The sequence below is a fragment of the Rattus norvegicus genome, chromosome 1, assembly GCF_036323735.1.
Source record: "Rattus norvegicus strain BN/NHsdMcwi chromosome 1, GRCr8, whole genome shotgun sequence".
Lineage (NCBI taxonomy): Eukaryota > Metazoa > Chordata > Mammalia > Rodentia > Muridae > Rattus > Rattus norvegicus.
The window spans coordinates 203,155,064-203,170,232 of record NC_086019.1 but is presented as its reverse complement, the minus strand read 5'-3'; the positions used below and the strand labels follow the sequence as shown (position 1 = coordinate 203,170,232).

Below are 15,169 nucleotides of genomic sequence, written 5' to 3'. Positions count from 1 at the left end.
AAAACTTGTCTTAAAAAAACAAAACAAATGAAATAATAATAACATGAACAGTAAAGATAGTAAGTGTTCTGGGAAACAACGTATACATTATAAATATATAGCATTAGATCATATTAAAAACTGTTGTAAAAAAGCTATCTAAAGCAATGAACTACATGGCACAACCATGACTGGATACAAAGAGTAGAATAAAAAGCAACGGAGAGAGGCTGGGGACTTAACACAGCCTAGCATGCAGCAAGCCCTGAGCATAAGTTGGGTGTGGTAGCGCATGACTGTAATCCTAACACTGAGGAGGTGAAGGCTATGTATAGAGCTTGAGGCCAGCCTGGGCTACGTCAGACCTTGTGTCCCAGTTTCATTTCTGGATCAAATACCCTGTCGAAAACAATTTTGAGGGACAAAGGGTTTATCCAGCTTACAATTCCAAGTTATGGTTCACCATTATTGGGAAACCAAGGCAGGAACTTGAGCAGCTAGTCACACCCACAGTCAAGAGCAGGTGTGGAAACTGAGGTGCACAGCCTGGACCAGTCCGGAGCCCAGCCTGCTATAGCTGAGTGGTGTGCTTGTGGATCTATGGATAGGATGGCTATTCGAGGCTCTGGGTCTGGATGGTGTGTCATCTAGGTGGGTGACTGAAGTCCTTGGAGAGCCATTTCCCTCTAGGTTTGCTGGGGTTTCTTGTTACTGTTTTGTTTTGTTTTTGTTGTAGTAGCAAGTGCTCTGTCACTGAGACCCCCTGGCAGTCATTTTCCCCCAGGAATATTTCTGGTCCTCTGGTTTCCGGAGGTCTCTCTCTAACCTAATCCGCCTACTGCTTACGTTTGCTAAGGAACTCAGTGAGCTTAAGGGCAGCTTTGTTTGTTGTCTCTCTGTTACCCGTCCGTCCACCTCTCCATCCCTTCCTCCCTCCATCTCCTCTGCTCCTCCTCTCTCTGTGCCTCCATCTCTATCTCCTCTTCGTCTTTTTGTCTCTCCAGATAGCTTCATCCTTCGCCCTTTCATTTCTTTACCCTTCCCTCTCTCCATCCTTCCATCCTCCATCCTTCCATCCCCTCTATCCCTCATCCCCTCAGTTCCTATCACGATTCCCCCTTGATTTGCTTTTATCATGGTATTTTACGGCAGCAACAGAAAAATAAAGACACTGGGGGTTGGTCAGTGTTCCAGAATTCCTAGTATGCGTGAGGCCTTGACTGCAATACAACACTGAAAACAATAAGCAAATAGCAGTTTTTGAAAGATTTGTTTTTAAATTTTTTTGTTTTATTTTATGTGCGTGGGTGTTTTGCCTGCGTGTACATCAGTGTACCACATGTGTGCCTGGTGCTGGTGGAGGCCAGAAGAAAGAGATCCTATAATATTGCAGTTACAGAGCAGTCTTCTGGGCTGGACAGAGAGCTCAACAGTTGAGAGCACTGACTGCTCTTCCAGAGGTTCTGAGTTCAATTCCCAGCAACCACATGGATCCCATCTGTAATGGGATCCGATGCCCTCTTCTGGTGTGTCTGAAGACAGTGACAGTGTACTCACATAGAATAAATAAATGTTTCTTTAAAAAGAAAAAAAAAAAAAGAGCAGTCTACGATGCTAGAATTGCCTAAAGCTCTGGAAGAGTAACCAATGCTCTTAACTGCTGAACCATCCTTTAGCCTCTTAGTTTTGTTTGTTTGTTGTTTGTTTTAAGTGTGTGTGTGTGTGTGTGTGTGTGTGTGTGTGTGTGTGTATGTGTGTGCATGTGCATGTGCTAAGTGCAAGTACCAACAAAGGCCAGAAACACTGAATTCTTCCAGAGCTGGAGCTTTAAGCCACTTGGCGTGAGTGATGGGATTGGACCCCGGTCTTCTGTGAGATCAGCACATGTTTTCAGTATCTTCAATATATCAGGAGTGGTGACACACACGTGCAATTCCAACACTGAAGAACCTGAGGCAGGAGGATTGAGGACAGCCTACCTGGGGCCAAGGCAGACAGAGAGATAAAACAAGATCCTGTATGTCTTGTTACTGTCCTCATTGCTTTGACACAAAATCTGACCAAAGCAACTGAAGAGAGGGAAGACAGGTTTCCATCATGCTGAGGGAGGGAGGAAGGCACAGAAGCAGTAGAATGAAGCTGCTGGCTGCGTTGTCCTCATATCAGCAGAGGGGATGGACACCTGTGCCTGGCTTAGAAAATAGCTCAGACATCTGTTTCTCCCTATCAGTTCAGGAGCCCAGTCTATGGAATGATATTGTCCACAATTATAGTGAATCTTCTCATCTTAGTTTCACCAATCTGTATCACAGGCATGCCCAGAGACTGTCTTCTAGATGATTCTAGATCCTGTCAAGTTAACTATATTGATCACCACACCATCTTAAACAAAACATAACATTTCAATTTGTGATTGATTCTCACCCCCAGAACTAGGGACTGGACCCAGAGCTTACACCCACTAGGTTAGCTCTCTACCACTGGGGCTTGATTCTATGATTGACTGAATCCATGGCTGCAGAAGCAGCAGATGTGGAGAGCTGACGTGACCATGAGCATGTCTAATTGCTGCCTGCTTCTGTGGTTTGTTCTTATTTATGGCTGGGTCTTGTGGGCTGGATGTAAACTGTCCCTATAGGCTCATGTTGAGAGCTTGACTCCAGGTGCTCAGAGGGCTGTAGGTTCACCAGCAGGGCAATCCACTGACAGTCCACAGCGGGATGGGCTAGTGAGGAAGTAGATCACTGGGACCAAGAAGGGTTTACATTGGGCTGGAGAGATGGCTCAGTGGTTAAAAGCACAGACTGCTCTTCCTGAGGTCCTGAGTTCAAATCCCAGCAACCACATGGTGGCTCACAGCCACCCAGATCTGAAGTGAGATCTGATGCCCTCTTTTGATGTGTCTGAAGACATCGACAGTGCACTCACATACATAAAATAAATAAATCTTTAAAAGAAGTATTTGTATTGTTCTAGATCTCTCAGCTCTGCCTTTCCTTCCCGACCCCCTTGTGATGAGAAGCTTTGCCCACCACACGTTTTGATGCTGTGATGCACTGTGAAGTTACCGTTGTGTGCCTGCCTTCCTGTAGAGGGACACTGGGAAATATTCTAATTTGTGTCTGCTCTGAATAAAATGCTATGGACATTTTTGCACACAGCTTCCAGGTTTTGGCACTTTCTTCTTGTATCATTTTCAGGTTTCTACATCTCCGACAGCAGGGGGTGCCAGTGAGTCAACCAATGGCCACCTGGAGAGATCAGGGCTCAGATTTTCCCAGGAGGAAGCAGGATGAGTGGTCCAACATCTTCTCAGTTCTGAAATTTAGGAAGAATTAAGTACACAGTTATGAAGGAATTTTGACAACTGTAATAATTTTAAGTAATGTTCTTAATTTATTCTTTTGCTTTTGTCTTCTGGGTTTTTGTTGTTGTTGTTATTGTTGTTTTGTTTTGTTTTGTTTTGAGACAGGGTATCTCTGTGTAGCTCTGGCTGTCCTGGAACTCATCCTATAGACCAAGCTGGCTTTGAACTCTGATCCCATAGTGCTGGGATTAAAGGCAGGTGCCACCGTGCCCAGCTTAATTTATTCTTTGAAAGTTCCATATATGTTTACAACGTATTTTGATTATATCCACCTACACTTCCTGCTCCAACTCCTCCAGATAACCCCTGACCCCCATCATGCCTCTTCCCAACTTCATGTCAGTAATATCATGTGTGTCAACCTCCCAACCCCCAACTCCCTCCCCCCCTATCTCTCACCCACTGAGTTCAGTAGTGCTATCCTTGAACTCACTGAGGCTCCCTCTTTCAGAATCCAACATGTCAATAGCTCCTCAGCTCAGGGTGGGTCCTCAGAACAACCGCCCTCTTCATGCTGCCATGTTGGATCAGTGGATCTTACATAAGTGGCCACAGCTGCTGTGGGTTAATGCGAGCAAAAGCCAGGGCTCTTCCCTGCACTCTCCAGCACTTAGATTGTTTTTTTTTTTCTGACCCCACTTTTGAGACGTTCCCTGAGGCCTGGGTGTGGGGAGGTTGAGACAAATGACCATCCACAGCTGAACCTTCACAGTTCTCATTGCCCACTGCTTGGCCATTTTCCTCGTCTTTCATTTGCACTTATTCATACTGAATCTCTCTCTCCCCGAGCTTTGTTTCTTCAGGGATGCCTTTTTCTTCCTTCTCCTTCATGAGGCTGTAATGCGAGGAGAGCTCTTCCGTGGGCAGATGCATGAGCTCTCTAAGCCAGGCTCTGAATTCTCAAGTACTTTGTCCACCTGGGTGTGTCTAACGATGAGAGAATTATCTATGCCTAAACCCGAAGGTCAGCATTTCTCTTGCCTCTTTCTTCTCCCCTTGAGACAGAGTCTCATTAGGTAGCCCTGCTGGCCTGGAACTTGCTTTGTAGAAGAGGTTGGCCTTGAACTCACAGACATCACACTGCCTTTGCTCTGGAGTGCTGGGATTAAAGACATGAACCACCATACCTGGGTACCCTCTGTATTTTTAAGCATATGCAGCCAAATTTTAGTGCCCTCTTTTTGGGCCAATGATCCAGTGTATGCCCAGTGTTTGGCCTGGGCACACCTATTCACACTGCTGTTACACCTCTGCGATGGCACACTTCTGTAAAGTGCCACTTTCAGAGACATGATGGCTTTTCTGATGTGTGGACCCTTGATGGTTTGGGTAGATCCTTGGTTATTTTTTAAGGGAACAAGAGGAGCTGACTTCTTGATTTTCATAATTGGGCGTTGTTTCTGGGGACAAGAGGGCAGTGAAGCACTTGCTTTCCCAGGTCACACAAGGTGCTTACAGAAAGGCAAGCTGCCGTTGCCTCGTTACCAGTGACTGTGCATGAGGTCAGAGGAGGTCCCTGAGGAGATGAGAACAGACGAGGGGGTGCCTGTGAAGTCTCAGGTCCCTGGGAAGCACATTGTCCAGCTGGGCTCTGTGTAGTTCTGTTTCATCTTCCTCATAGAGGCTGCCCATGCACCCCTCTGGAATTTTGAACTATGCTTTGTGGGTCTACACGGATGAAAGGCCTGGGTTTGTTTGGGTTGCTTGGGTGTTTCTCACATCGGATCTTCTTTGAGGTATTGTGTCCCCTGTCACTCTTGATTCCAGAGACCAGAAGCTATTAAGATGGCTTCAGTTGCCGGTAGGAAGACCTGGAGCCAATGGATTTGAAAACAGGAGTGGAGCACTGCCTGTGGCCTCCAGAATCATCACAACCTTAGAGTCTACTCTAGAAGACCTGGGGATTTGTCATTTGAACACGTTCACCAGAAGGGGGTGCTGTTCAGCCAAGCTTAGAAGCTGCTGTTCTGTGTGCCTGGTCCATGTGTCAGGGGCTCCCTAAAGAGGTCTTAGAGGCTCAGGATTCAGGTTCCCGCAGTAGTCAGGAGGGCCCTGGCTGATGTTTTCTGGGGAGCTGCATCTAAGCTGAGAAATGGTCTGGGGGAGTGACGCATGAGGAGAGCAGAACCGTCAGAGTTAGGGACACAGCTGCTGCTAGTTCTGACCCCACCCCCCGGCGTCCCTTCTACTACCTACTGTGCTCATGAAGGAATGAACAGCAGAGCATCCATCGCGGTGATGTCTTTCTCCCACACTGTCTCCACCCGTGAGCAGGGAGGGGCCTGTGCTGTGGTCTCCGTCTGAGATCTGGCAAACTTTTGCAGTGCAGGCTCCCTACCCACCCTAAATCCAGCTGAAACACCTGCACTGGCAGCTGCTTCCTCTCAGCTGGACAGCATCCCTAACGCCCAAGGTGAGAGGATGTGGAATGGCACGTACATCCATACGTGAGAGCTGGGGAGACGGTGAGGTGCTCTCTTCAGCAGCCACAGCCATAGTGATTAAAAGCAAAACAAGAACAATGTAGGGTGTGGTAGAACACACCTCTAATCTCAGCACCCGGGAGCAAAGACAGGCAGATCTCTGGGTTCAAGGCCAGCTAGGTTTACAGAGTGCGGTCCAGTACAGCCAGGGCTACACAGAGACACCTGTTTCAAACCAACAACTAAACCCATACTGTGATACATAAACATCGGAAACCATTACTTGTGTTTTTAAGCTTTCTGGCCTGAAACTCGAAGACAGCGAAGCCCTGTGAAGACCTCATCTTCTTAAAGACAGCACAAGGCCAGAAATGCAGTTAACAAGGGGACAGTGCCAAGGAATCAGGGGAAAATGCTTACTGCTGCGTCTGGGGCAAAAGGCCAGCCTGTGGCCTGGGCAGGGAGAGTCCTGGCAGGAGACTGGGCAAGACTGGGTGGTAACAGAGCAGCACAGATGTGGGAGAGCTCAGAGGAGGGTCGGGTGAAGAAGACTAGAGGCTGTATCCTCAGAACCTGTACACCCGTGTTCATAGACGCCTTGGTGGTAACAGCCAAAGCTTGGAAGCACTGAGGTATCCTTCAGTAGGCGGAGAAGTGCATTCTGTTCCATCCAGACAATGGAAGATGTTCAATAATGAGCTACCTGAGCCAGGAAAAGACAGAACAACGTGACTGGAGAGCACCAGAGTTCAATGCCCAGCACCCACTTGATGTCTCACAACTTTCTGTAACTTCAGTTCCAGGGGATCTGATGCCTTCTGGCTTCCTTGGCATTTCATGCATATGAGGTGCAGATGGACATACATGCAGGCAAAACACCTACCCATACACATGAAAAAAAATTCTGAAAATAAAAGAAAGAACTCTTGTCTAGGCTGAGCATACACCCTTAATTCCAGCACCAAGGAAGCAGAGACAGGCCAATCTTTGTGAGTTCAAGGCCACCCTGATCTACACAGTGAGACCATTTCTAACATGAACAAACAAAAGCCAAACAAAATACTGAGAGCAGCCAGTCTGAAAATGTTATGCTGTTGACTCCTATCCATGGTACTTTGGAAAAGAAAAGTCTGTGGAGACAGAAAAAAGAATGTGGTGTTGTAAGAGGATGGGATGTTGAGATAGAGGGCAGGGACTTGAAGTGGTAATCCATGCCATTCTGCACGTGTCAGGTCCAGAGAAGAGGCACTAAAAGTACCATGGACTGTGGGCAGGGCCGTGGGTTTAACAAAGATACCACTCTGGTGAGGATCCTGATAGAGGGACTGTGTGTGTGTGTGTGTGTGTGTGTGTGTGTGTGTGCGCGTGTGTATGCATGTGGTGTGTGTGTGTATGTGTATGTGTCTATGTGGTGTGTGTGTGTGGTATGTGTGTGATGTGTGTATGTGTGTATATGTGTATGTGTGTGTGGTGTGTGTGTATGTGGTGTGTATGTATGTGTGTATGTGTGTGTGGTATGTGGTGTGTGTGTGTAGTGTGTGTGTGGTGTGTGTGTGGTGTGTGGTGTGTGGTGTGTGTGGTATGGGTTGTGTGTAGTGTGTGTGGTGTGTGGTGTGTGTGTGTGGTGTGTGTGGAGGGGGGTTGGGGCACTTGGGAAATCTCTGTACTTGATGCTCAGTTCTTCTGTGAAACTGAAAGGTTTGCATTTGTAAAATAAGCAAATGCCTGGGCTAGGAATGTGTAGAGTGCTTGCAACCATGCATCAACAAAGCCCTGGTTTGCCCACTTCGCCCCACATAAACTGGAAGTGGTCACACCTCTAATCCCAGGAGGTAGAGGTCAGAGCGTCAGAAGTTCACGGTCATCCTCCACTACGTTGTGAATTCATGGCCAGCTTGGGATACAAGAGCTCCTGCCTCATTAAAAACAAATAAACAACAAAAAGGCAATTAATTCTTACTGAGCCAGGCAGGGTGAGACACAGGGTGAGATCCTGGCATCTGGAAGATGAAGCAAGAAGACGGATTGCAAGTTCAAGATCAACTGGGTTATATATTAATACAAACAAAAAAACAAAACAAGAAATCAAGCAAGCAAACAAACATTTGTAAAAAAGAATGACAGGAATTCGCCTCAAGAGCTCAAGGTCAATTGAAATGTTCCAGGCAGAGAGGAAGAGATATTTGCACGGGGGCTGGAGACTACCTAGTGCCATCTTCTGGCTGGCAGCCACCTTGTACCTACCTTTCCTCCCAGTGAAAGCCCTTTCTCTCTTAAGATAGTCTCCTCCGGATTTCTCCACATCAAGACCACTATGTGGCGATCCGGCTATGGGCGTGTGCCTTGAGAGGTTTCATGACAGATCTGCTGTTGGGCACGTTTCGTCCTGAGACAGTTGTTGGCATGTTGGTCTCAGGCCACCTGACCTGTTACTCCACTTCTGCAATCTCCGTGAAGCAGGCCTGGAGTTATTGCCTCACCGACCAAGGACAAATAAACAGCAGCGGCCACAGCCCAGCACGCCCTGATGGGTCCTTGGGGATACTGTCCTGCTTCAGCTCGGCGGCTGTGCCTGACTCTCAGAGCCGGCGCTGCTTCCTGTTTTGAACATTCTCTGGCAGGTACAGTCCAGACTTTTATCGAAGAACACCCTTTCTTTCCCCGGGGATCTACTTTGCAGCCAACTGGGACGCCGCGCAAGCATACTTGGGACCTAAAGCGCGTGCATGTTGTTTACAGTTCTGAATATTTCATCAAGTCAGTTTCTAAGAATAACTTTGTGTGGCATAGGCGTCACTGTGAATTCCTGGAAAAGTGGGTGTTTTCCTGGAGGAGAGAAGGAGGCAGAACAGAGTGGTCAGTACAGCCCGGTGCGGGAGGTTTCTGCCAAGAAGGCAGAAGCAGAGCTGAACGGCCCTTCCTCCCTCCACGTCAGAGGCACACCTCCTACTAACAGCCAGCTGGGGCTGCATTCATTTCCGTTTCCCACCTCTGACTTTTTAGGATGGAGAAGCACCTTCTCTTTATAATCCCTTTCCCCCAGTGCCCTGTGACTTCTCCCAGCTGGGTGAAAGTCACATCTGTCCCTTCTGCCCCCTTTGGCTCACGAGCCATATCTTCTTTTTGCTTTGGGCTCTCACTATAGTAATTATATGTGTGGCCATACAAACCCTCAATATTATTAATATTATTCTGGCTCTGTGCTCAGGCAAACTGCGGTGTTTATCAGAGAGAGCTACGTCTATGGAAGGGTCTGCCATGTGGGTGCAGGTACCTTTGGAAGCCAGAAGAGAATGTGGGGTCCTCTTGGATCAGAGTTGCAGGTTTATGATCTATCTGCTGTGGTGCTGGGAACCAAACTGAGGTCCTCAGTAAGTGCAGCGAGTGCTCTAAACCACTGAGCCATCTCTCCAGAGTTCCCACCCTTAAAATATTTTGTCTTCTTTTATGTGTGTATGGGTGGTTTGCCCGTATATACGTACACACGTCACATGAGTATTGCTTATGAAGGCCAGAAGAGGGCGTTGGATCTTTTGGACCTGGAGTTATAGGTGGCTGTGAGCTTGCCCCTGGGCACTGAACCCAGATCCTAGAAGATAGTCTCACTAGAGACTAGAGACTCCTGAGTCATGTCTCCAGCCACAGTGGTTAACATTGCCTACCTGACACAACCTATAATCGCCTGTGACCAGAGTCTCGGTGGGGAATTTGCTAGGTGGGGTTTGGCTTGAGGGAATGTCTGTGAGGGGTTGTCTTTTTTTTTTTTTTTTTTTTTTTTCCGGAGCTGGGGACCGAACCCAGGGCCTTGCGCTTCCTAGGCAAGTGCTCTACCACTGAGCCAAATCCCCAGCCCCTGTGAGGGGTTGTCTTAATGCCTTAGTCAGTATGGGAAGCTCCAGCCTGGAGGTGCAAAGCACCATTTCTTGGTCTGGAACCCTAGCTACATATGAACAGAGAAGTCAAGTGAGTGTTTAGCTGCACACATTCAATCCTCTCTGCTCATGATATGGCGTGACTAGATGCCAGAAGCTCGTGTTTGACTCCTTGGCCATGACAGACCGTAAGAGCTAAAATAAACCATTTCTTCTAAAGTTGCTTTTTGTTTGTTTGCTTTTCAAGACAGAGTTTCTCTCTGTAACCCTGGGTGCCCTGGAACTCACTCCGTAGACCAGGCTGGCTTTGAACTCAGAGCTCTATGCCCCCTAGAGCTGGGATTAAAGGCACGCAACCAGCCCTACCACCCAGCTAGCTTATAGATCTTAACTGGGATTGTTACTTTTGATTATAGAGTCAGGCAACACTTCATGAAAACATAGAACACGTATGCCAATGAGCTGGGCGGAGGAGTTAACTTTAAGAAGGGGCTGAAGGAAACAGAAGAAACAAAACTGAACATGTCGGTTACTTTCCCTTTATGTTGGGAAGAAAAGGTCCCCAGGGCCAGGGAGATGATCAGTTGGTAAAAAAAATTCCTGACTCAGGTTTGAGTCTCTAGAATCCATACAGTAGGAGAGAGTGGACTCCAGAATTGTCTTCTGACCTCCACATTCCATTCCTAGCACTGGCAACCTCCACCCCCACCCCACAATACTACTACTACTACTACTACTACTACTACTACTACTACTACTACTAAAACAGTGCAAAACAAAATAGGTTCCCTGTTTTTAACTTACTGAATTTGGTCTTGCCTACACCTATGGTTTTGCATCATGCACTTGCCTGGTGGCCAGGGAGGCAAGAAGAGGGTGTTGGATCCCTGAAACTGGAGTTCCCCTGATGAGTCTCTGTCAGTGGTTCTTAACTTGTGGGTCATGACCTCTTTGAGGGTTTTTTTTTTTTTTTTTAAAGATTTATTTTATTCAATTTATATGAGTACACTGTAGCTGTCTTCAGACACTCCAGAAGAGGGCATCGGATCCCATTACAGAGGGTTGTGAGCCACCATGTGGTTGCTGGGATTTGAACTCAGGACCTCTGGAAGAGCAGACAGTGCTCTTAACCGCTGAGCCGTCTCTCCAGCCCCTCTTTGAGGGTTTGACAGACTCTTTCACAGGAGTTTTGTATCACATATCTTGCATATCAGATATTTATATCATGATTCATAACAGTAGCAAAATCACAGTTATGAAGTAGGGAACATTTTATGGCCGCCACAAGATGAGGAACAGTATTAAGGTATCACAGCACTAGGAAGGTGGAGAACCACTGTTCTGTGTGGTTCTGGGAATTGAATGTGGGTTCTCTGAGAGAGCAGCCACTGCTTAACCAGTGAGGCACCTGTCTCTCCAGCCCTTTAACTGCTATTTTTACAAGTGTGTTCCTAGGACAATGCCTTGTGAGCTGAGGTCCTGGGGAGGCAAAACCTACATTAAAGATCCTGTCAGTGCCTGGCCTTGGCTGAGAACAAGTAGAATTGGAGATAGAGAACTGTAGGTCAAGAGCCAAAATGACGTTGGGCTATCTTTAGCTTCTCCTAACAGATATTTACTATCCACCTCAAGATCTACTCTCACATCCTCCTAACTAAAGGTAAAACCCTTGGAAAGTAGCTCATCTGGACTGCAATGCCTCCCTGCCCTCAGGCTCAGAACTTGACAAAAACATCCAAAGCCAGAGATTCTACTCCTCCCACCCCAACCTGGTCATATCCTACTCTCTCCACCCACGAATTTTGTAAACACATTTATTTATTTTGCCTTTCTTTTTGGTGACTGTCAAAGTTCCTGTAACCCTAGCCTTAGCCAGGCATGGTAGAGTCCATGTTGTAATCCCAGTGTCATGGAGGTCACCTATGAGTCGGGAGTCCAGCACTGGCTTCATATAGAGACGTTGCTTCAGTAACAATTAATTAACAAGTAACAAGTAAGTGCTTTCTTTGTGGTTGAATGTCATTAAGGACAACTTGGTTCTTGTCTTTGGGCTTACTGCTCTGCTCTTTCTTTCTTTTCACAGTTAGAGTTTGAACCCAGAACCTGATACATGCAAGGGAAGAAATCTACATTGAGCTACAATCCTTAGTCTTCTTTTTGAGTCTCACATCACTCAGACTTGACCATGAACAGTGGATTGTCCTGCCTCTGCCTTTCACATCATGCTTCCATTACATGCCTGGGACACGGAACTTAGTTTTTTTTTTTTTTGTTTTTTTTGGTTTTTTTTTTTTTTGGTTCTTTTTTTTGGAGCTGGGGACTGAACCCAGGGCCTTGCACTTCCTAGGCAAGCGCTCTACCACTGAGCTAAATCCCCAACCGCAGAACTTAGTTTTTTTATCCAGGGCTTCCTGCCCGATAGCCAAGCATCTACATTCCCAGCCCCAGATCCTCCTCTAATTTTTGACACAAAGCCTCACTAACTTCTGCATTCTGTCCTATTCTCTATTCTGTATTACCTGAACGTACGCACGGCTTGGGTAGTCAGGATGGCTCATCAGGTAAAAACACCTGTCAGGAGTGACTCACACTGTGAAAGGAGAGAATCAACTCCTTTAAGGTGCCCTCTCGGCTCAATAAATGAGTGTGATGTGGATATTCCTACACATAAGTAAATAAATGAACACATTGTACTGAGCTGATGATCCTGTCTTGGCCTCCAGAGTGTTAGGATTAGAGGTGGAGTAACCACATCCAGTGAATTCTTTTTTAAGAATAAATGACTAGCAGGGTGGTGACGCATACCATTAGTCCCAGGTACAGGCAGGGGAGATTTCTCTTAGTTCGAGGCTCTACAGAGAGAGTTCCAGGGCTATATATCCTGTATGCCCAGGGCTATACAGGGATACTCTGTTTCAAAAACCAAACCAAAGCAAAAGATTACCAGCCCAGCGTGCTGAATCACGCTTTTAATCCAGAACTGGAAAGCCAGAGGCAGGAATATCTCTGTGAGTTCAGGTCTACATAGTCAATTCTAGGACAGCCAGGGCTTTACAGTGAGATGCTATCTCAATAAACAAATAAATAGCATGTTCTGAATTTATTTTAAACATTTTATTAATGTTTGTATGTGCATGCCCTTGGTCCAAGAGAAGGTCAGAGGATAACTCCCAGGCGCCAGTTCTTTCCTTCCACCATGGGGACTAAATTTAGGTCTTCAGACTTAGTGACAAGCACCTTTACCTGCTGAGCCATCTCTGTTAAGACTCCTGTTTTATTTATGTAATTTATTTATTGAAACGGGGTTTCATGTAGCCCAGGCTGGCTTCAAATTCACTATGTGGTTAAGTCTCAGCCTAGGACTGATCCTGCTGGCTCCACATCCCAAGTGCTGAGATTACGTGTGCCTGGTTAGAAGTTGTTAATAAGTGTACCAGGCTTCTGAGCCACACTACTGACATTATTTGCTTAGTCATGAATGGAGTGTGTCTGAGATATTGCATCAGTTGAGGGGCAGATTCATTGAGATTTTCAATGGGGTTGAGGGTAAATTGGAAAGGTCACTCAGGAACCTTAAATTTTTTTCCCAGACTGCTTTCCACAGACCCAGCTGGCCTCAAACTCAGAAATCCACCTGCCTCTGACACCACCTCCCATTTTCCCACTCCCCCCCCCCTTTTTTTTTGAACAGGCTTTTACCTTGTAACTCAGCTGCCTTGGAGTTTACTATGTGGACCAGGTTGGCCTGTAATTCACAGAGATCCACCTGACTCTGCCTCCAGAGGACTGGGATTAAAGACACGTTCCGCAACAAACAAACTCCTTTGACTATTTTTTATTGAATAGCATAAAAAGGTGGAAAACCTTTTTCCCTTAAAAAATGACTCCAGGACTCAGGAGGCAGATGCAGGCAGATCTCTGAGTTCGATGACAGCCTGGTTTACACAGTGAGTTCCATGACAGCTAGCACTACATAGAGAGACCGCGTCTCAATAAATAAATAGCCTCATACATACATAGAAAATAAAAAGGGACAAATACAAAGCTCTACCCCCTTTAAATCCACATTCTCCTACTTCCTTTTCTCAGTAGACTGGTGTAGAGAATTTCCAGACCATTCTGTTTCCCTTTGTCATACAGGCACACATATCTATACAAGCTGGTGATTGAACCCAGGACCTTGGATGTGCTGGACATGGAGTCTGTCACCAAGCAGGACCACAGCTCATTTCTTTCTTGCTAGGTGTGGCAGTATGTCTGTAATCCCAGCACGTGGGGTCGAGACAGAGGCTTGGTGCTGTAGCTCTCAGTAGCAGAGAATCTTTTTACTACTTGGAAGGCCCTAGGCTGGATCTCCAGTACTGTAGGAAAGAAAGCTTTCAGTTAAGGGCGGTGGAACCACTGGGAAGCTGGGGCAGAAAACGAAAGGTTCAAGATCAGAGTAGGTTACAAAGTGAACCATGGAAAAAAGACATCAGATTCGGTCTGATGACAGGGCTCGGTGGCAGTGAACTTGCACAGCATGTGCAGGGCCCTGGTATAACCTCAGCACTCCAAACAAAGCAAAAAGGAAATCAAGGCTACACGGCTATAATCCCAGCTCTTGGGAGGTGAAAGAAGTAGGATCAGAAAGTCAAGGCTAGCTTTTGATATGCAGCCTTTTCAAGGCCAGCCTCGGTTATGACACACTGGGGGAAAAAAAGAAAAAAACAAAACACCAAATGAAGTTGTTTGTAACCTGACCCACTGCTGCTAAGACAGTTTCTAGAGGTTCACACGCCCCTTCTCTGTCCTAGAACTGGATCAAGAGGGAATTCCAACTTCAAGTACCAGAGGAGCTACTGGGTAGGTTACAGGGAGGATGCAGAATCCTCAACACCCGCCCTCCAATGGTCTCTCCAATTCCATTCCTGTCTAAAAATGCTGTCCTTCTACGCAATTCACCATTGGTGCTGCACAGGAATGCTGGCAAATTTTTTGTTTTGCTTTGTTTTGAACAGCCTCATACAGTGCAGCCCAGACTGGCCACGAACCAGAGCTGGGACTAGAGTTATACATAAGCACTCCCGCACTGCATTTTTATTAAAAATGCAACCAAAAAAACCTATCTGTTAACGTGCGTAGAGACAGCGAGACCACGCATGCTTCTGTCACTGGCGCCCGTACGTTCCGGAGATTGGGGTACTGTGTAAGGTCAAACGCGCGCAGGAGGGGCAGGATCCATACCCAACCCCAGACGCCCAAGAACCTGGCCGCACGTCCTCACGCCACGCCTACCTCAAAGCCCGCCCACGTCTGACCATCTCAGCCTGGCTTCAAGACCCGCCCCTAGGGCCTCTGCAATGCCTGCACCTCGGAGTCCCAAGTCTCTGACATCGAGCCCCACTCCGAACCCCTCCTCTCCCCGCCTAGGGCCAAGCTACTCCAGCCTTAAGCACAGCCCGGGTCCTCCTCAGCACTAGACCTTAAAAACAACCGCCCTCCCGCGCACTCCTGCCTCAGGTCCCGCCCCTGCCCCGCGCACGCGC

The 15,169-nt window shown here is 47.0% G+C and overlaps 1 long non-coding RNA gene across 2 annotated transcripts; it reads right to left on the bottom strand.

Annotated features, from left to right (window-relative positions):
* Nucleotides 1-1,247: 1,247 nt before the first annotated feature.
* LOC102553541 (uncharacterized) lies at nucleotides 1,248-15,158 on the bottom strand. 2 transcript variants are annotated; one of them, XR_350825.5, is made up of 5 exons: nucleotides 14,919-15,158; nucleotides 8,014-14,002; nucleotides 7,587-7,681; nucleotides 6,190-6,472; nucleotides 1,248-3,297 (listed from the first exon to the last, which is right to left on the bottom strand). It is a non-coding gene; the product is annotated as an uncharacterized LOC102553541 (long non-coding RNA). The 2 variants fall into 2 exon arrangements; XR_005499524.2 differs by lacking the exon at nucleotides 14,919-15,158 and having other exon boundaries at nucleotides 7,587-7,685; nucleotides 8,014-9,516.
* Between the last annotated feature and the right edge of the window lie 11 nt (nucleotides 15,159-15,169).